The 18,275-nt window shown below is 37.3% G+C and overlaps 1 protein-coding gene across 3 annotated transcripts in view; it reads right to left on the bottom strand.

Moving 5' to 3' along the window:
- Positions 1-18,275, bottom strand: part of shank3a (SH3 and multiple ankyrin repeat domains 3a) — a 245,793-nt gene that overhangs the window by 194,142 nt on the left and 33,376 nt on the right. The window contains exon 2 of one of the 3 annotated variants that reach the window (XM_076885709.1): positions 8,155-8,283. The exons of 1 other annotated variant lie outside the window; for it this stretch is intronic. The gene's annotated coding sequence lies outside the window, so the exon portion shown is untranslated. Of the gene's footprint in view, positions 1-8,154; positions 8,284-17,941; positions 18,261-18,275 lie in introns of those variants that run through there. One more of the 3 variants, XM_076885710.1, reaches the window with a different exon arrangement.

Below are 18,275 nucleotides of genomic sequence, written 5' to 3'. Positions count from 1 at the left end.
AAACAGACATAAAACATACAACACTATGCATATGAATACACGGTCAATCTTTCCACATGAATACAAGTTACCTTTCGTCCTGTGTGGCTTACTCAAGAGCTAAACTTTTCACAGTGATGCAGCTTTTCTGTGAGAGTTTGTAGAAAAAAACTGGGATACTCTTTTCCCTCAGAACACCCATCCCCACCCCCACATCTTTCTTTTCTTTTGCTTATCCCCTCCCTACACCCAAACTCGTCTGTTGTCGATGTGTCGTGACTGTCTGCCAAGCGCAGTAATTACAGTACAGCAGTAGGAGCTGAGCAATGGGGAGAGAAGCAGCATATCAAACATGACTGCACAGGGCATTGGGTGTAAAAGCTCATTCTCAGAACTACAGGCTGCGAAGCCACAGAGAACCAGACCACAGCTATTGCTGTCTTCATATCTCCCTATGTATTTAGAGTTTATTATTAATACCAATGAACATCTAAAAATATTTTTTAACATAATGTAGGGCGTACATAATTTGCTATCAGGCCACTTACGCACAGTAATAAAAAGACAAACACTGTGAGTCACCTAGTAACTCCCAATCCCCGCATTCCCACTTTGTCTCACCTACTGACACACAAACACACACATACACTTGCTTATAAATTGCCTATTACACTGCATTGACAGTCTTGGCAGTTGGCCCAGGTCATTGGATAGTTTATGATGTTGGGAATAATAAGTGTGGGTAAAAATAACTTCATCATCAAATGCACATGAGTGAAGATACTTTCCCACAGTGTTTCCTGTGGATTAAAAGTATAGCATGGGGGCAATGTGAACTGGTAGTCTAGGAAAGGGGAGGCTGGCTGGTGTATCAAATAAGATCGGATAATAGTGTTTGATGGCAGCAATAACAGTATTAAACGTTGGCTAATAAAAGTAAATACTTGGCATGGATATCCTTAAGTTTCAATTGCACAAAGGACAGCTGAAAATAAAAAAAATAACACAGGAGTACCAAAAACTGCAACCCAGGTAGGTTCATTTTCAAAGTATCAACAAACCTGTCTAAATTATATTATTAAGGGCGTGGCCAGTTTGAGAGTCAGGTGAGTTACAACTAGTCTGTCTGCTGCTCATTACTTGAGTTAATTAGAGTCACTGGATGCAATTATCTGACACATAATATAGCTGCTTTTTCAGTGAGCAAATTTATAGTGTTTCATTTACATGCAGTAATTAGCGTGTATAACCATCTATACATTGCACTCACAGTAACCAGGCTAATAAGCATCAGTTAATACCTTGGCAGTCCACCCTATTGTCGTCATTTTGATACTAATTTTGAAACAAACATGGCATCAATCAAAACGTCACTAGAGGAAGTACCCATAAAGTAAATGGCTGACATCACAGAGAATATATCCATTGTCTATTTACAGTATGGATACTTAATATTGAACTAGTAAGTCACTTATTCATGTACTTTTATAAACTTGTAACATAATCTGACATTTTTAATATACAATATGTGATGATGTTTGCAATATAACAAAATATAGAAGCAAGAACTTTCTCTTAGTTACAAATTCATTAGAATTCAGCATTAAAAGTATGATGAACTGCAGCAACCGAAGAAGACTTTTTATTTGTCTTTTAATTTCTCGTTTGTTGCAACCAAATAAAGGCCCAGTACATGCAAAGCAATGGCAGCGTCTCTCTGTCTCTCCTTTTAACTGCAGAGAGTCTTGGCTAGCTACCAGCTACACGTCCAGCCAAATTAAAGACACTTAGGTTAAAACCAGCGGTTTCTCTGGCGCAGTTAGAATCATGAACTTGGAAAAATAATGTGTGTGCAACTTTTTCTTTTACTGTTTACAATTCAAATGTTTTTAAGTAAAAGGGTTTTGAGTGCTTCACTCCTCCTCTGAGCATTTTGAAAAATATTTGGTGCTAAATATATGAACAGACAAGCTGTTACACAGTATGTAGTTACTTTTAATCATTATTTCATGTTTGCATAATTTAGTCAACCCAATCAAAGCAATAAGCATAAATATATACCAAGAGCTGCAAGACTATCAGCTAAGCAAAGATCAGTCTGTATATGATGGATCTTTTTTGCATGTTTGGAGAAGATTGATGTTTTTTTGCGGCCTGTCAAAACTCACTCTTGTAAAGTGCAGAACACTTTTGAATGTTCAGTTTTCTCTTTGACTGTCAGGAAAGATACATCTTTTCTGGATCGGAAACAGAGAAATGTATCATAGACAAATTACTTAATCTCTTACTGCAAATTAGAAACAGAACTGGTGAGATATAACGTGCAAGATTTATGTAGCAATAATAAATAGGAAATCTATTTTTTGGGTTTCTCTGGTGCCATAACCAGAACTGATAATGTTTGAGCTTATCATCACTCTGGTCTTAAAGATGTAACACCCCCCAAGGCCGTTCATTAAGCTGAGTGATTAGAGTACATAAAACATGTGCACAAATACCCTGTGCAGAGAGTCTCTGGTTCAATTCCAGGGTGTCCAAACCATTTTCTGCTAGCCATTGCCCTGTTTTAATCCATTAACACGATCAAATAAAGTATTAAAATGTCACATTAAAAAAATCAAAACAAAAAACATGTGGAGGCTGCATGTTAGTCAAATTCTAATTGATAGCTCACATTTGGCATTTCCTTGAGGAGGCAAAATGCCCTGAAACTGAAAAACAACTCTACAGGGGGAAGCCTGATCAATAGCTGCTCGAGAGGGGTTGGAGATGAAGTGTTCATTTCTCTAAAGCTACAATAATGACCTAATACCTCCACTTGTGAGTCCACAGAGCTCTCTGTGACTTTGTGTATGTATCTGTGTGTGTTTTATATACACGTGTATCGCTGCCCATGAGTGTAACTGTATGTGTGTGAGTACGTTTGTGCATTTGCCTGAATGTGAAATTGTAGCTCTTCAGCCTAACAGCCAGCTGAGAAAAATGATTCCCTTCTTTCCCATGGGCAGTGAATTTAGAGCTGTTGCATTCAATGCTTTTCTTCCTGCTTCAAAAACCTACCACTAGGAACAGAAAGAAAAAATACTGAAAGGTATTGTAGATTAAAAGCGTAAGAAAAAACACCTCACTGCACAGCTTAAACGAGGGCTGCATTAAGGCACCGACCTCGCTGTGTAGCACCCTACCAATGAATCAGATGTTTACCACATAAATCACTGAGCGTCTTCAGGGGTAGTATAATGAGGTCAGCAGTGTGCTTTTATGTATAACACACCCAACAGCTGTTTGCTGCCACAAATGCTCACATACTGTACATAGCTATAATTTTAAATGGCATAAATTTTAAAAATGTAACACTTTAGAACATTTATATTCATGTACTCAAGAAGTATATTCCAGTAAGTTAAACATATTTGTTATCAGTTACACAGAGATGAAAGAAAACCAGTCAACGGTACGAAAGTCCCTATTGACACTCTGCAAACAGTAAATAATATTAATGCTATGAATAGTGTTTGTATCAAATATTCAAGATGATTTATTATCATAGTAGCATAAATTGGAAAATATGATATTTTCACAGAGTTGGGTTCATTTGTCAACTTGTCTCGACCAACTAAAAACAGCACATTTTTAACCAGGAAGTGAAACTCTTAAAAAACATAGCAAGTTTTTTGATGGAGGGGAAATCCTTGAAACTTTGCATTTAATTATAATTTCATGAAATTAGCATATCACTGTCAAACCAGTGAGATGTGTAAGCACAAAAAGGGAAATAAGGGGGATGAATGCCATTTAAATACGTCACAAATCGCAGCTTTAAACCAAACTCCTAAAATGATTATGGATAATTACTGGCGCACCCTCTGCACTGCAGCTGAATGCTTTCTCTAACATCTGTCTCCGCTAAGAGAATAAGGACAGATCCAAACATCCATTTTTTCATGCTTATCTAATTCAGGGTAATGGGGTTATCACAGGGATGCAGACACCCACTCATACTTTCACCTATGGCCACTCACAACTTAAGTGCAGCAACACGGGTTCGAATCTGACCTGCATTCCTGTCCTGCTTGTCTTCCCCTCTGTCTCTCGCCACTGTATTGTATCATATTTAGATTTTAGTTTCTTCTTTTTTTGGAAAAACCCCCCAAAACAAAACATTTTTGTATTTTCTGTTGAAACAAACTCCTTCTTTAATGTCAGGTTTTAGCTTTTAAAGCTTTCTGTTCTGTAATATTGTATTTTTTATTGACCTAAGTTTTTTTTAATGTTTTAACAGAGTAATTTCAACTTCTGAAATTAAAAAAGCATTTGTAATTCTAATTCAAATTAACAGAACTCATTTTTTTAAGCTCTCGCTGACAGAATTCCTCTATGGAAATGACCACAGTCACCTTTCTTGCATTAGTGATGCAACAACCTTCATATTCAATCTAGTTATTCTTACTGTCACAGTGCCGCCCAGTCAAGGTTTTGGCCATTGGGATGTGAAAGGTGTGGGTTGAAGGGTCTTGTCCTTAAATTGACCTCACCTCACTCTCGCACAACTCTGGGGGTGCGAGAGTGAGGTTTTACACACGTAGATACGGAGTGGTTCGGCGACCGTGACAGCACTTTCTTATATAGTAGTCTGTCAATTTGACTGACAGCATTGTAAAACTTAACTTATTATAATGCGATATATTATTTCAAATATAACCTTCATATACAACTCGATTACAATAACTAATATACTGAACAGAGTATGAGTTTATGACCAGGAGTGAGGGCACTTTTCTCATGTCAATACCACATCAAGCACTTTTCTTCCCTATAATAGAGGCAACAAAAATACCATAGCCTCTCCGCTAGGAAGGGCAAAGATGAACTACGTGGACTTAAAGCGTATGCTTTGCTTAATTAAAAGGGACTGTTACAAATGGAGGAGTCAATCATTTACATTTTTGCCCTGGAAAAACAATTTCTGAAGTCCAATTTAATTTTTACCTGAATGCTCAACTCATACTTTCCTAGCAAGTTTTGAAATGAGAGAACACGTCTCCCAGGAAAGTGATCAGAAGTCAGTCCAATTTTCTGAACGCGGGACTTTCCAATCTTGTAAATACTTGCTTCATCAGAACGAACTTCTGTAGCATGCAGTCCTTCTGTATGAGAGTGGAGCTCCGTTCCTCTATAACCTGTAGTGGTCACTTCAAGACCAGGCAGCCTTGTAAACTGTAATGTAAATAATATGGAGAATCTTTCTTAGGTAATGATATGCAAAAAAACGGCTTTGAAAATCTGTCACAAGTTCCTTGGTAACTTCATATGAGGAAGAAAATGACACAGATACCCGTCTATCTTTCCATCCATTTTCATAACCACTTATCTAACTTGAGGTCATAGGCAAGGGCAAGGGGCAGGGTACAGTGCACAAGTCACAGGGCTAACACTAAGACTGAGCCAACCACACACACACACACACACATTTCCATCTACACATTTGCTCCCAATATATTTTAGCTGCCTAAGGATGTTACATTATAAATAAGCACTGACAGGGAGACCCTGGGTAACAAATTCACAATGCCATGATGATGAAAATGATCATTCTCTTGGTCATGTCTAACCCAATGGCTTAAATACTGCAAACTCTCCCACTGAAGCTGCTGTTTGGTCTCTGGGCTATGGCACGAGGCAAATGGACAAGTGGCTACAACTTAATAATGGTAATAATATTGGTAATAATCTCACACTGTAGCTTTTAAACACAGGAAACCTCAACCCCATATATTCATTTATTTCTTTGTATGGTTAAATGAAATTCAATTTGGGTTAACAACATCCCAAAATTTTAGGAAACTGGGTTTAGGTTAAGCTAGTTAATACCTAAACCTGCTACCACTAATACAAAAGGCTGCTGATTCACACAAGCTTCAACCTCAAGGCTATAGGAAATACCCATTACACCAACCAAAGACTACAGTCACAAAACTGTTAAATTTAGAGAGTGCTGAAGTAATTCAGTGTTCAAAGGAATTTAAAACTGGTCTTTTGTGTAGCCGTTAGCGAGTATGTGTGCCTCCAGCTTGCTAGAAGCTTTTGAAGTTTCTTTTCTGCCAGACACAGACTGTTGCAACAGCTTTCCCTTTGGCACAGGGAGACAAACAACACAGGCGTATCTCTTCCACACAAAAATTACAGTACATTACATGCTTCACTCAAATTCACACATACATGTGAACCACATTAAATCCATGCACAGCTCCCATAGGTCTAAGAGAGAAACTAATTAGTTGGAATAATTCAGTGGAGTATCTCAATGGATCTCTCTCTGTAGTGTCAATGCCTTTTGCCAATGCTAATTACTCACTGCTCTCCTAAACTTGAGGGAACACTTGCTGTGTGGGTGCGTAAATATTTGTGTGAGTAGGTGCACGGGGCCATTTAATAAACACACCTTTATTGTATTTCTATTGTAACTTTAAATTCATTACTTCATGGCCCTTTTCAATTAATCATAAAGGGCACCTGAATTGAGCTCTAAGAATCTCATTATTCAAAGTAATCAGTCCCAAAATGGCCCAGCTGAATGCAGCAGTATATTGATTGATTAAGACCTGCTCTTTACTGAAACTATAACAATATGCAGTGCAAAAATCTTGAGCCTCTCTTCTATCTTTATATTTTGATAAGAAAATTGGAATATTTATTGAAATGTGCAAACAAACATGGGATTGAAACTTACTGTTGGATCTCTCTCCTGACCTCCTTTGTGCAGATTGACAATTCTTTGTCAGTTGTCATTCACATCGCTCTGTAAGACCTGGTGCCACTTATTTTGAGAATGATTCTTGTGTAATGTGTCATATCTTTTCTCCTTTTTCCCCCTTTCTTAAGAATGACTTCTTTTTTCCACTGAGACCAGTTCTGTTGAGGGTTCAGTAAAGAGTAGCTGGATCAACTGAAGCACCAGATGAATCTCTCGCATCCTCTGTCAGGTCTTCGCTGGATTTCTTTCTACTTCCTATTTTTTCCTACATGACTTTCAGAGACTGTTCATCTGCGATACTTTCTTCAGTTGTTTTCTTTTGTTCTCCATCTCCCAAGCAAAAAACTCTTAATCTGTTAAGCCCAAGGGGGGAATGTTATGGTTTCAAGGGCTGCACCACCAGGTCTGTTGTTTAAATGCAGACATCTATGGTACAGAAATGTCAGAATATCAGCTAAAAACTTACAAAACCATTTCCATGACCACCAAACACGGCAAAAGCAACAAACAATTAAAGAGCGGGCTCCAACCAAAACTCACTGAACCAGCAACAAAAGAACAACAAAATTAGGCTTTAAGTTTGAAAACCATAAGCATAAATTCTATCTTACCTTTGCTGCCTTGCTTCCAAAAAATCCAACACGATAAAACCGCATTTCCTGCAGAGCTACATGTCCCAGTGTGCTTCAAGAGCACTTTCTCGTCATAAATCACCATTTTTTGCTCTACTCGCTTGTTAAGGCAAAGACGCAGTACACACCAGCCAATCGTTGTGTACAGTGTGGCTGTCTGCTATTCAGTACCTAAGAAATTTCAACTTTCACAGACGGTACCAATTTATGCCAAATTGCAAGAAACATTGGAAAAAATTATCATTTTTCAGCATGACAATAATAACACACAGTAGTAATGCAGTAAAAGGATACATGGACATGAAAACACACAGTGGAACACTCTACCAGCCATAAACTGGTTTCTTCATAGCCTGGACCTCAACATTACTGAAGCACTCTGGAATCATATTAAGAGTACAGAACAAAAAGCAGCCAACATCAAAAGAAGAGCTTTGAATGTCCTTCAAGAATTCTGGAGAATTATTCCAAAGACAAGTTAAAGAAACTACACAAAAACTTCAAAAGAGTTCAAGCTGGTCATACCAAGTACTGAGTTTCAAGCTCTTTAGAATAGTTTTTAACTTATAGGCTCCATTTTCATTTAGGCTTGCACATATTTCAATAAATTACTTACAACTATTTCCACTTTTCCATTCTAAAGAAATGAGGGGTGGCTCAAGACTTTTAAACAGTCTTATATAACTTTGTATTTGAATTCCCTAGGTATGTATACAAAGTGGTACAGTACCGTGTATGAGTATAACAATGAGACTAACAAGAAAAAAAAAAATCTATCTCAACACTAACCTGCATTTTATATGAAAGGGTAATCCCGGTTTCAGATGACAGGCTTTGTATAAACATTTTCTTCATTAAAATCATCCCAAAAGCTTGAAAATCTTGGGGAAACAGTGACATAAGGCACCTGAAAAAAACCTGTAAAAAAACCCCCAAACATCTTTTTAATAAAAAGCTGACTAAGTTTGCCCATTAAAAAAAAACACAAATTACTTTATGATAATAAGATTCACTTTGGTAGAGAACATTAATGAATTTGGTGTCAGTATTAGGTGTGTTGTCCAGAAAAGACAAATAGAGGATAGACAGCTATTACTTCATGGCCTCTATATAATTTGCTATACACCCTAGTAATTCCTTTACATAACACATCAATCAAACAATACTGTATGCTGCTGTAATCCTCACAGCCCCTTTGGGACAACAGAGGCCTCCAATGACACTCATATACACTGACTAAGTGTTGAGGCATTTGTTAATCTTGTAAGCATCCTTTCACTGATCTCTCATTAATTCAGCCCAGAGGGTGACAGGGAGGGTGGGGGGATAAAGAAAGGGAGAGGGCAATGCATGCATTTGAAATTGAGTCAATTAACTGCCGGTGGAAAGGCAGCTCTTCCTCTCTTTTAGAAATATGCTAATGCAAATCATGTTAATCTCTTCTCTCCTGTTGGAACAATTTACAAGGTACTGGCTTTATATCTGCATTTTCTAATTATTATTTTGTGTGTGTCCATTTGACTGTGACCTCTTTGTCTAACTGCATACATAAACATCTATACTTAAAAGTGGAAACCATAGGGCCCAAACTTGGAACCCACTGGTTATTGTCTGATGACTAAAGCACTGTTTTCATGAGACTAGTAGTACCAGTGGACTTTGTATGAGTTACGAACTGCACTAAAACTCCTCACTTCCAACCTTTCTTTAGCAAAGGCATTTTTTGTATTTTTGATTTTAAACCAAGCAATCAATGCAGCTGCCTTCAGTTGCCTTTAGTTTTGTCCTCAGTTGCTGAAAAGCATTCTCTGTCGAGTTGAGAACAGGTCACTGACTTTGCCATTGAAAAATATCCCACTTCTTTACCTTGAAAAACTCTTTGGCTGCTTTAGCAGATTGCTTTGCTCATTATCCATTTGCACTGTGAAGCACTTTCTACAGCCTTATACACTTCAGATTTCATCCTTCTACTTCTGTCATGTCATAACATTACCTCCCTCATGTTTGATAGGGAATGTTGTTGTTTTTTTTGGATCATGAGCCGTTTCTCTCCTCCATACATTTCTCTTCTTATCATTCTGGTCCAAGTTTACCTTGATTTTTCTTTAAAACAGTGCACATTCTTTTGGATATTTTTTACTGGCAACGTGTATTCTGATCTTGCTCTTCTTGAGTCTAACCAGTAGTAGTTTAAGAATATAATCCACCCACTGTTATCATCTTCAATGCCCTGTACCAACATAGAGCAGAGCAGCTATCTGAACGCTACCCCAACAGAAGTCGATTATCTTGTTAATAATTTCACCTCCTCACTATGTACGACTCTGGATACTGTAGCTCCTGTGAAAACTAAGGTCTCTAATCAGAAGTACCTGACTCCGTGGTATAATTCTCAAACACGTACCCTAAAGCAGATGACTCGTAATCTGGAGAGGAAATGGCGTGTCACAAATTTAGAGGATCATCATTTAGCCTGGAGAAATAGTTTGCTGCTTTATAAGAAAGCCCTCCGCAAAGCCAGAACATCTTACTATTCATCACTGATTGAAGTAAATAAGAACAACCCCAGGTTTCTCTTCAGCACTGTAGCCAGGCTGACAAAAAGTCAGAGCTCTTTTGAGCCAACAATCCCTTTAACGTTAACTAGTAATGACTTCATGAACTTCTTCACAAATAAAATTTTTATCATTAGAGAAAAAATTACCAATAATCATCCCACAGATGTAATATTATCTACAGCTACTCTTAGTACCATTGATGTTAAGTTAGACTCTTTTTCTCTAATTGATCTTTCTGAGTTAACTTCAATAATTACTTCCTCCAAGCCATCAACGTGTCTTTTAGACCCCATTCCTACAAAACTGCTCAAAGAAGTCCTGCCATTAATTAATTCTTCGATCTTAAATATGATCAACCTATCTCTAATGATCGGCTATGTACCACAGGCCTTCAAGCTAGCTGTAGTTAAACCTTTACTCAAAAAGCATCTCTAGACCCAGCAGTCTTAGCTAATTATAGGCCAATCTCCAACCTTCCTTTCATATCAAAAATCCTTGAAAGAGTAGTTGTCAAACAGCTAACAGATCATCTGCAGAGGAATGGTTTATTTGAAGAGTTTCAGTCAGGTTTCAGAGCTCATCACAGCACAGAAACAGCTTTAGTGAAGGTTACAAATGATCTTCTTATGGCCTCTGACAGTGGACTCATCTCTGTGCTTGTCCTGCTAGACCTTAGTGCAGCATTCGATACTGTCGACCATAATATCCTATTAGAGCGATTAGAACATGCTGTAGGTATTACAGGTACTGCACTGCAGTGGTTTGTATCATATCTATCTAATAGACTCCAGTTTGTTCATGTAAATGGAGAGTCCTCTTCACACACTGAGGTTAATTATGGAGTTCCACAGGGTTCAGTGCTAGGACCAATTCTGTTTACATTATACAAGCTTCCCTTAGGCAGTATCATTAGAAGACATAGCATACATTTTCACTGCTATGCAGATGACACCCAGCTCTATCTATCTATGAAGCCAGATAACACACACCAATTAGTTAAACTGCAGGAATGTCTTAGAGACATAAAGACCTGGATGGCTGCTAACTTCATGCTTCTTAATTCAGATAAAACTGAGGTTATTGTACTCGGCCCTGAAAAGCCTAGAAATATGGTATCTAACCAGATTCTTACTCTGGATGGCATTACCTTGGCCTCCAGTAACACTGTGAGGAACCTTGGAGTCATTTTTGACCAGGACATGTCCTTCAATGCACATATTAAACAAATATGTAAGACTGCGTTCTTCCATTTGCGCAACATCTCTAAAATTAGAAATATCCTGTCTCAGAGTGACGCTGAAAAACTAGTTCATGCATTTTTTACTTCCAGGCTGGATTACCGTAATTCATTATTATCAGGATGTCCAAAAAACTCACTGAAAAGCCTTCAGCTAATCCAAAATGCTGCAGCAAGAGTACTGACAGGGACTAGAAAGAGAGAGCATATTTCTCCTGTTTTGGCTTCCCTTCATTGGCTTCCTGTTAAATCCAGAATTGAATTCAAAACCCTGCTCCTCACATACAAGGTCTTAAATAATCAGGCCCCATCTTATCTTAATGACCTTGTAGTACCATATCACCCTATTAGAGCACTTCGCTCTCGCTCTGCAGGCCTACTTGTTGTTCCTAGAGTATTTAAAAGTAGAATGGGAGGGAGAGCCTTCAGTTTTCAGGCCCCTCTTCTGTGGAACCAGCTTCCAGTTTGGATTCGGGAGACAGACACTATCTCTACTTTTAAGATTAGGCTTAAAACTTTCCTTTTTGCTAAAGCATATAGTTAGGGCTGGACCAGGTGACCCTGAATCCTCCCTTAGTTATGCTGCAATAGACATAGGCTGCCGGGGGATTCCCATGATGCATTGAGTTTTTCCTTCCAGTCACCTTTCTCACTCACTATGTATTAACAGACCTCTCTGCATTGAATCATATCTGTTATTAACCTCTGTCTCTCTTCCACAGCATGTCTTTTATCCTGTCTTCCTTCTCTCTCCCCAACCGGTCGCAGCAGATGGCCGCCCCTCCCTGAGCCTGGTTCTGCCGGAGGTTTCTTCCTGTTAAAAGGGAGTTTTTCCTTCCCACTGTTGCCAAAGTGCTTGCTCATAGGGGGTCATATGATTGTTGGGTTTTTTTCTCTGTATCTATGAAGCGCCTTGAGGCGACTTATGTTGTGATTTGGCGCTATATAAATAAAATTGAATTGAATTGAATAGTAGCAACTCATACTTGAAATTGCAGTGAAATGCTAGAAAAAGGTTGTAATACTTAAATTACACCTGCAATTTTATTTAGAAAACCCCTTGAATTAAAGCTGAAAGTTTGTAAATCAATCACATATCCACTGTGATGGTGCACAGAGGCAAAGATACAAAAATTGTGTCTTTGTTCAAGAAATGATTGACCTTATTGAGATTGATATACGGGGCTCTGCAAAAACATTCACAGCATCCCACAGTATTATCATGAAGATGATAACTGGGACCAAATTATGTCTGATGTATTACAATCACCCCAATGTACATCCAGAGTTACAAAGACTAAAGAAACCAAAGAAAAATTGTGTTGATTTATTTTTAAAGAGTTGCCACAATTTCATATTTTTTTAGTTCCTTTAACTGAACTTTTAGGCATTTCAGACGTTTATACTGTGTGGAGATAACAGATAAAGTATTCATAGCATTAATTATGAAAGCATGGTCACTTTACTTTTAATAATTGTATATTGCATAAAACTGTGCAGGCAACAGGGTGCGAGGCTTGATCCGAATGCATCTCCAGGCCACTCAAATCAGAGCAGACAATGAGACAGATGGTGATTTTACACCAACATGGGGAAAGAAATAGCTCTTTAAAATCAAACCTCAGCAAATTACTTTGAAACCAGTTGGCCAGATACAAAAAGGAATCATAACTCTGGGGAAGCAGTCACTGTGAAGCAGAGGTGCTGGAGAGATGATAAACCCGACAAGACGGAAAGCAGCCCTTCCATACCACTTTTAAGATGTCTGCATAATTATCATTTCATTTGCATGTTCTGGAAGATAGTGACTAATGTGAAAAGGCTGACAGACAAGGAACAGAGAGATGTGCAAACAAACAATTACACCCTGACTCTAAATGAGTATCACTTCAAAACAAATTGACAGTTAACTTAAACTCAGCTTAAAAAACATAAACATCCTCTAACAACTGAGGAAAAGCATGCAAAGGTCTACATGTCATTGCCTGTAACAGGAATTTGCCCCACCAGCTGACACCTTAAATATGTAGTACTTTAGCTTTGATATAACTACGCCATGATCATCCTTTCCATATTGAAAAAATACTGGATTCAAATGATGTTTTATGCCCATTGCAAAAGACGATGGTTTATAAAACAGATAAAATAGGGTATGAAATTTCCCAAGCATCTCAAAGAAAGACCACTTTTATAAGCAAACCCATTAAATCCTAAATTTTTGAGTTCAACTGGACTTGTGCCCCATGAACATCAAGTAAGTAATCAATGACTAATAAAGCTGCGCGGAGTGTTTGACATGGCCTCTGAGTCATGAGAGGTGTTGTTTTTCTTGAAGCCTTGAAGATAATCTAAAAAACAGGAAACTCAATTAACCATATGCGCTGAAAATCATTAATGTTTCAACCTCCAAAATATTCTCCACGAGCCATATGCAGATTCAGATTATATGTGTTTATACAAATCTGACTAAACTATCTTAGGTTAGGTAGCTTAAGGTAATTCTAGTGGTTTCTGTGACAATGAATATTTTATGCATTATAGAACAGGAAAGTTACAAACTTATTTTCCTTTTTCAGAGAATTATATTGGTTGCTTAAAAGCATTTTACACACTCACAGTGGCAGGGCTAATTAAACACTTTGAGGGCTAACTGAAAGAAGCACTCCAATCAAACTGAAGGTTTAATCTTCTTACTGTAATCATCGTAGCTTATGCATGTACATATATGTGGCTGTATTTACTCCTCCGTAATGGGTGGGCAAACCTTCCTCACACAATATAAATCCCTTTTTTAATTTTGTATACATTATAATGACTGTCCATGTCCTGCTGCTTTCATAGTTACATAGTTGCATATGAAGTATGTACATGGATAATGCCCTTGCATTTGGCGTGTCAGATTTGAAAAAAATGCAGCATCAGTTTTGTAAATTAAATGAGCAGGGAGAGGTATTGTTTCAGGTAACCCACAAAAATGATTTGCTAAGGATTATTGCATATCACTGACTGAAAACGACACCAAATTTAATGCCAACAAGGAAGTATGTGTCATTTTTTTTACCTTGTGGTAGTGAATCATCAGGAGTGTCCAATTATTTGGAATGAGAAGGGGAGATGTAATCAGAACTAGTGTATAACTAGATGGCTCAAAGCTCTGAGTATGGTGCCAAGACTTTGGCTTTTACATAATGCACTTTACTCCATCTTTAGTTTACAGCAAAGCACCACATCTTTCTGCCCCACAATATTACCTGTATTTAGATCAAATGCAGCAGAACTGAACAAAACAAAAGGTGGAGTGTTGGGAGGAAGCAGCAGAATCCCGATGATATATCTAGGTTTGCAGGCAGCCAAGCTACTTTTCACACAGAGCACTACAGTTTACAGTATTTCAGGCACAGTCTTTTCTCAGTAGTGTGCACAAACAAAATTAATTTACTGTAGTTTTTTATTTTATTTCTTCCCCTTTTTTTTTAACTCTCTATCAGAGCTATTACACATCATATTGATGTCTGTCAAGCTACAGCAATTATTGGGATGTGTCAGTGTATCACAGTGTCAGCATGTTACTGCATGTAATATTGACTTTGATATGTACTTACAGCATCACACATTCTACAGAGAAATCGAGAGAAACACACGCATTTATACACGTGGCACAATAACAGTTTTTTCATTAACACAGGGAAAGCTAGAGATCTTACAGCGAGTATTGTTTTGAGTTCTTGTACGCATGATAGAGGCCATCTGTTAAATAAAGATTTCAAGTTTATATGGTTGAACAGTTTATGATAACACAGCTTTCCTCTGGATAAATCCTGTGTTCCCTCCAGAGTCCCAATCCTCAGGACCAGCAATTTCTAACAAAACAGCTAGCTCTTATATCAAAAACATATTGATTCTCCTTCAGTTACCTCTCATTGATCTAAATTGCCACGCTGTTTCCAGAGAGGAACACATACATAAGTCCTGTGCTTACCTGAATTATTTTTGTAAGGATGTTGGTTGCTCACTTTGTCATCAGGTCTGCTAGTTTTGTGCCGCTAATGTGCAGCCCTTGGCAAATTGCTGGTCATGACTGAGATTAACTGGCTGTATCTATAGATTTAAATGTAAACACTACATTTTTAGTATTTCATCTACAGGACTTTCTCATATTGGTGTATTTTTAAGATTGTGACATCATGCTAATTCACTCTACTTAGTAAATCAGTTATTAGTAAAGTAGTTATTGTCATTTCTAATTATTTTCGAATAAAATTGTCCGTGAGGCAGTTTTTTTACAATACTGCTTTCCCCCAACTTGCATTGATTAACACAATTAACACACTGGTGTATTCGGGTACATTTATCACCCACCACCTCATTTTTATCATGTAATATCAAGTACCCTGTGAACAAGATTTTTTTAATATCTTCTCTAGAGGATATTTATCAAGCATAAGACACTGAGTGGCTGTTACCTCAGAATTATTGCTCTTATGAATGTCTATTAAATGTATGTATTTTGATATGAAATGTAATGTTAAAACTAAGCAATAGTAACTCACTTTCAAAAATTAACCTAGCAGAGTTATCTGCTTTATACAAATAATGCAGCAATGTCAGCTATAAAATAAACATTTATATTGTAAATTAATGGTACGCTTGCTTCTCTTTTTTGATGACTTTCTCTTTACATTTTATAGTTAAAGATCATATATATATATATATATATATATATATATATATATATATATATATATATATATATATATATATATATATATATATATATATATATATATATATACATATACAGTGGGGCAAAAAAAGTATTTAGTCAGCCACCGATTGTGCAAGTTCCCCCACTTAAAATGATGACAGAGGTCAGTAATTTGCACCAGAGGTACACTTCAACTGTGAGAGACAGAATGTGAAAAAAAAATCCATGAATCCACATGGTAGGATTTGTAAAGAATTTATTCGTAAATTAGGGTTTCAGGCTTCAATCACTTAAGTGAATATTACTAATACAATTCTTATTAATAATAAAAAATAAATATGAATAATAAATAAATAAATACATTTCTAATTATATTAAAATTACTGCAGTCATATCTTTACCTTTCAAAAAATCTGCTTTGAATATCTAAGGCCATCCATTTGTCTACCCCCCACCCAGGAACAAAGATAAACACCTTTTATCCTTCATTCAACACTACTCCCATGCCGCCCAACAAAATAAAAACAATGCAAAACATAAGCAATATGAAACAGACTTTGTAAAAAACAAAATGAAGTCATCATAAATATTTAACAGGGACATGACAAAAATGCCTCAAATAAGAAAAAATCCTCAAGACAATTGTTGTCATTGTGTAGCCATCCATTTAAATAACAAAAAGAATGTTTAATATCACATCATTTATCTTTATATGCTTTCATTTCATCTTTCTTTGCGGGTTCAAGGGTGTGGTGTTACTATTTTTTTTGCATTATAGGCATACGCATATTATAAAAGTTTAATGTATGTAATGATTTCTGTCAAAGCTGTCTTTTGTAAAAAACAGTTTTGTTCTTGTAGGGAGCTGCTGTATTGCGTTGCATTTTTAGGTTCTCAAAACTGCCCATTCTTTTGCCTAATCATTTATCCACCTTAAAATGACTGGCAGCTGGAACATATCCCAGGTTTGATAATGCAAAATACAGGGCACACCCTGGACCAGGGCCAACAAAGAGAGACAAACAACCACAAATTCTCACACCCACTCCTACTGCCAAGTTGGACTGTGACAGGAAAGTGGAGCAACCAGAGGAAAAACATGCAGGTTCAGGCACAAAACCATCATTGTGACACGCAGTTTTGGAATAATTTTACTTAAAGCAACATGTAGAATAAAACAGTCTCTCTCATGCCCCTTGTTATCTTCTACTTTTATTCTGCTCTTTTGTCTTTCTAGTTTCCCATTTCTTACCAGCTTCTAATTTTCGCTGTCTCTGTCTTCGTGTTTGCAGCTCTTCAGGCTGATTTTTTTCATGTACCTTGTTGAGCTTTTATTTTTGACCCTTTTTCCCCCCTTTGCTGACTTTCCATCTGTGTCTCATTTCCCAGTGAGCTATGCTGTATATCCAGTCTAGTTTTTCTGTTAGCCTCTTCTGAGTCATTACTTTTCAGGACTAACCCTGCCCGTTTTATGTAATTCAATTAAATATATATATTTTCTTGTTATTCTACATTTTGGTCTCCAATTTAACTGCAAAACATAACATCCTCTGGCCCAATAAATTACTGCTGTTTACTTTAGTCTTTTTCATTTATTCTCAGTTTTATGTTTTACAAGTGACACTGGCGTTATCAGTTGAATGACCAGAGCTTGAAAGACCACAACTGACCCGCGAGCCTGCATGGCCAACAGCCAACCAGTGATCAGCACTGCTTCCTACCCTGCTCCCCTCTTTGTGCACTTGTTTACGCATCATTTCAAACCTTACTGATGCAAAATAATTGGATTATGATCCAAACATTTCTCTTTCGTTGGCTCAAGTGGCTTTCATAACGCACAAGTTCTACTCTATTCTACTTTTCTGAAAATCTTAATTATTCATGTAACCTGTTTTTATGTAAAAATTATTCAGGACATGTCATGAATACCAGAATATTTCTGGGTTTAATGTCAGTGAAAGAGAGATATTTTACACTTAAAAGACAGGCACCAAACAGCACAGAGTAAAATGCACTGATGTAAGCACCTAATTACATCATCAAAGATCAACAGCATCCTTCTTTAGTGACACATACCATAAACTGTGTTCAGTCCTGTTTTCTGAATGGATAGGCAAGGCACTCAGAGGTCCTCTCAGAGTTAATGAACAGAAAAACCGAAGCTGTCCATGTGTACCCCGTTCACTGTGGAATTCAGGATCTGAAGGCAGACCTACAACTGTGTAGCAGAGGTAATAGGATCACAGTTGTCCATCTGGCCTCATCCCAAGACACGCGACAGGCTCTAAATAACTCACAGCTAATTCTGTTGTTTTCTGATTCTGTCCTCACTCTGTCACAATCCACTACCCATCAACGTTAAGGAACAGCAAACAATTCTGATCACTTTATAAGGCTGTTTTTTGTCTTT

This window comes from Maylandia zebra, linkage group LG7 (assembly GCF_041146795.1).
Source record: "Maylandia zebra isolate NMK-2024a linkage group LG7, Mzebra_GT3a, whole genome shotgun sequence".
Taxonomy (NCBI): Eukaryota; Metazoa; Chordata; class Actinopteri; order Cichliformes; family Cichlidae; genus Maylandia; species Maylandia zebra.
This window is presented reverse-complemented; position numbering and strand designations above follow the sequence as displayed.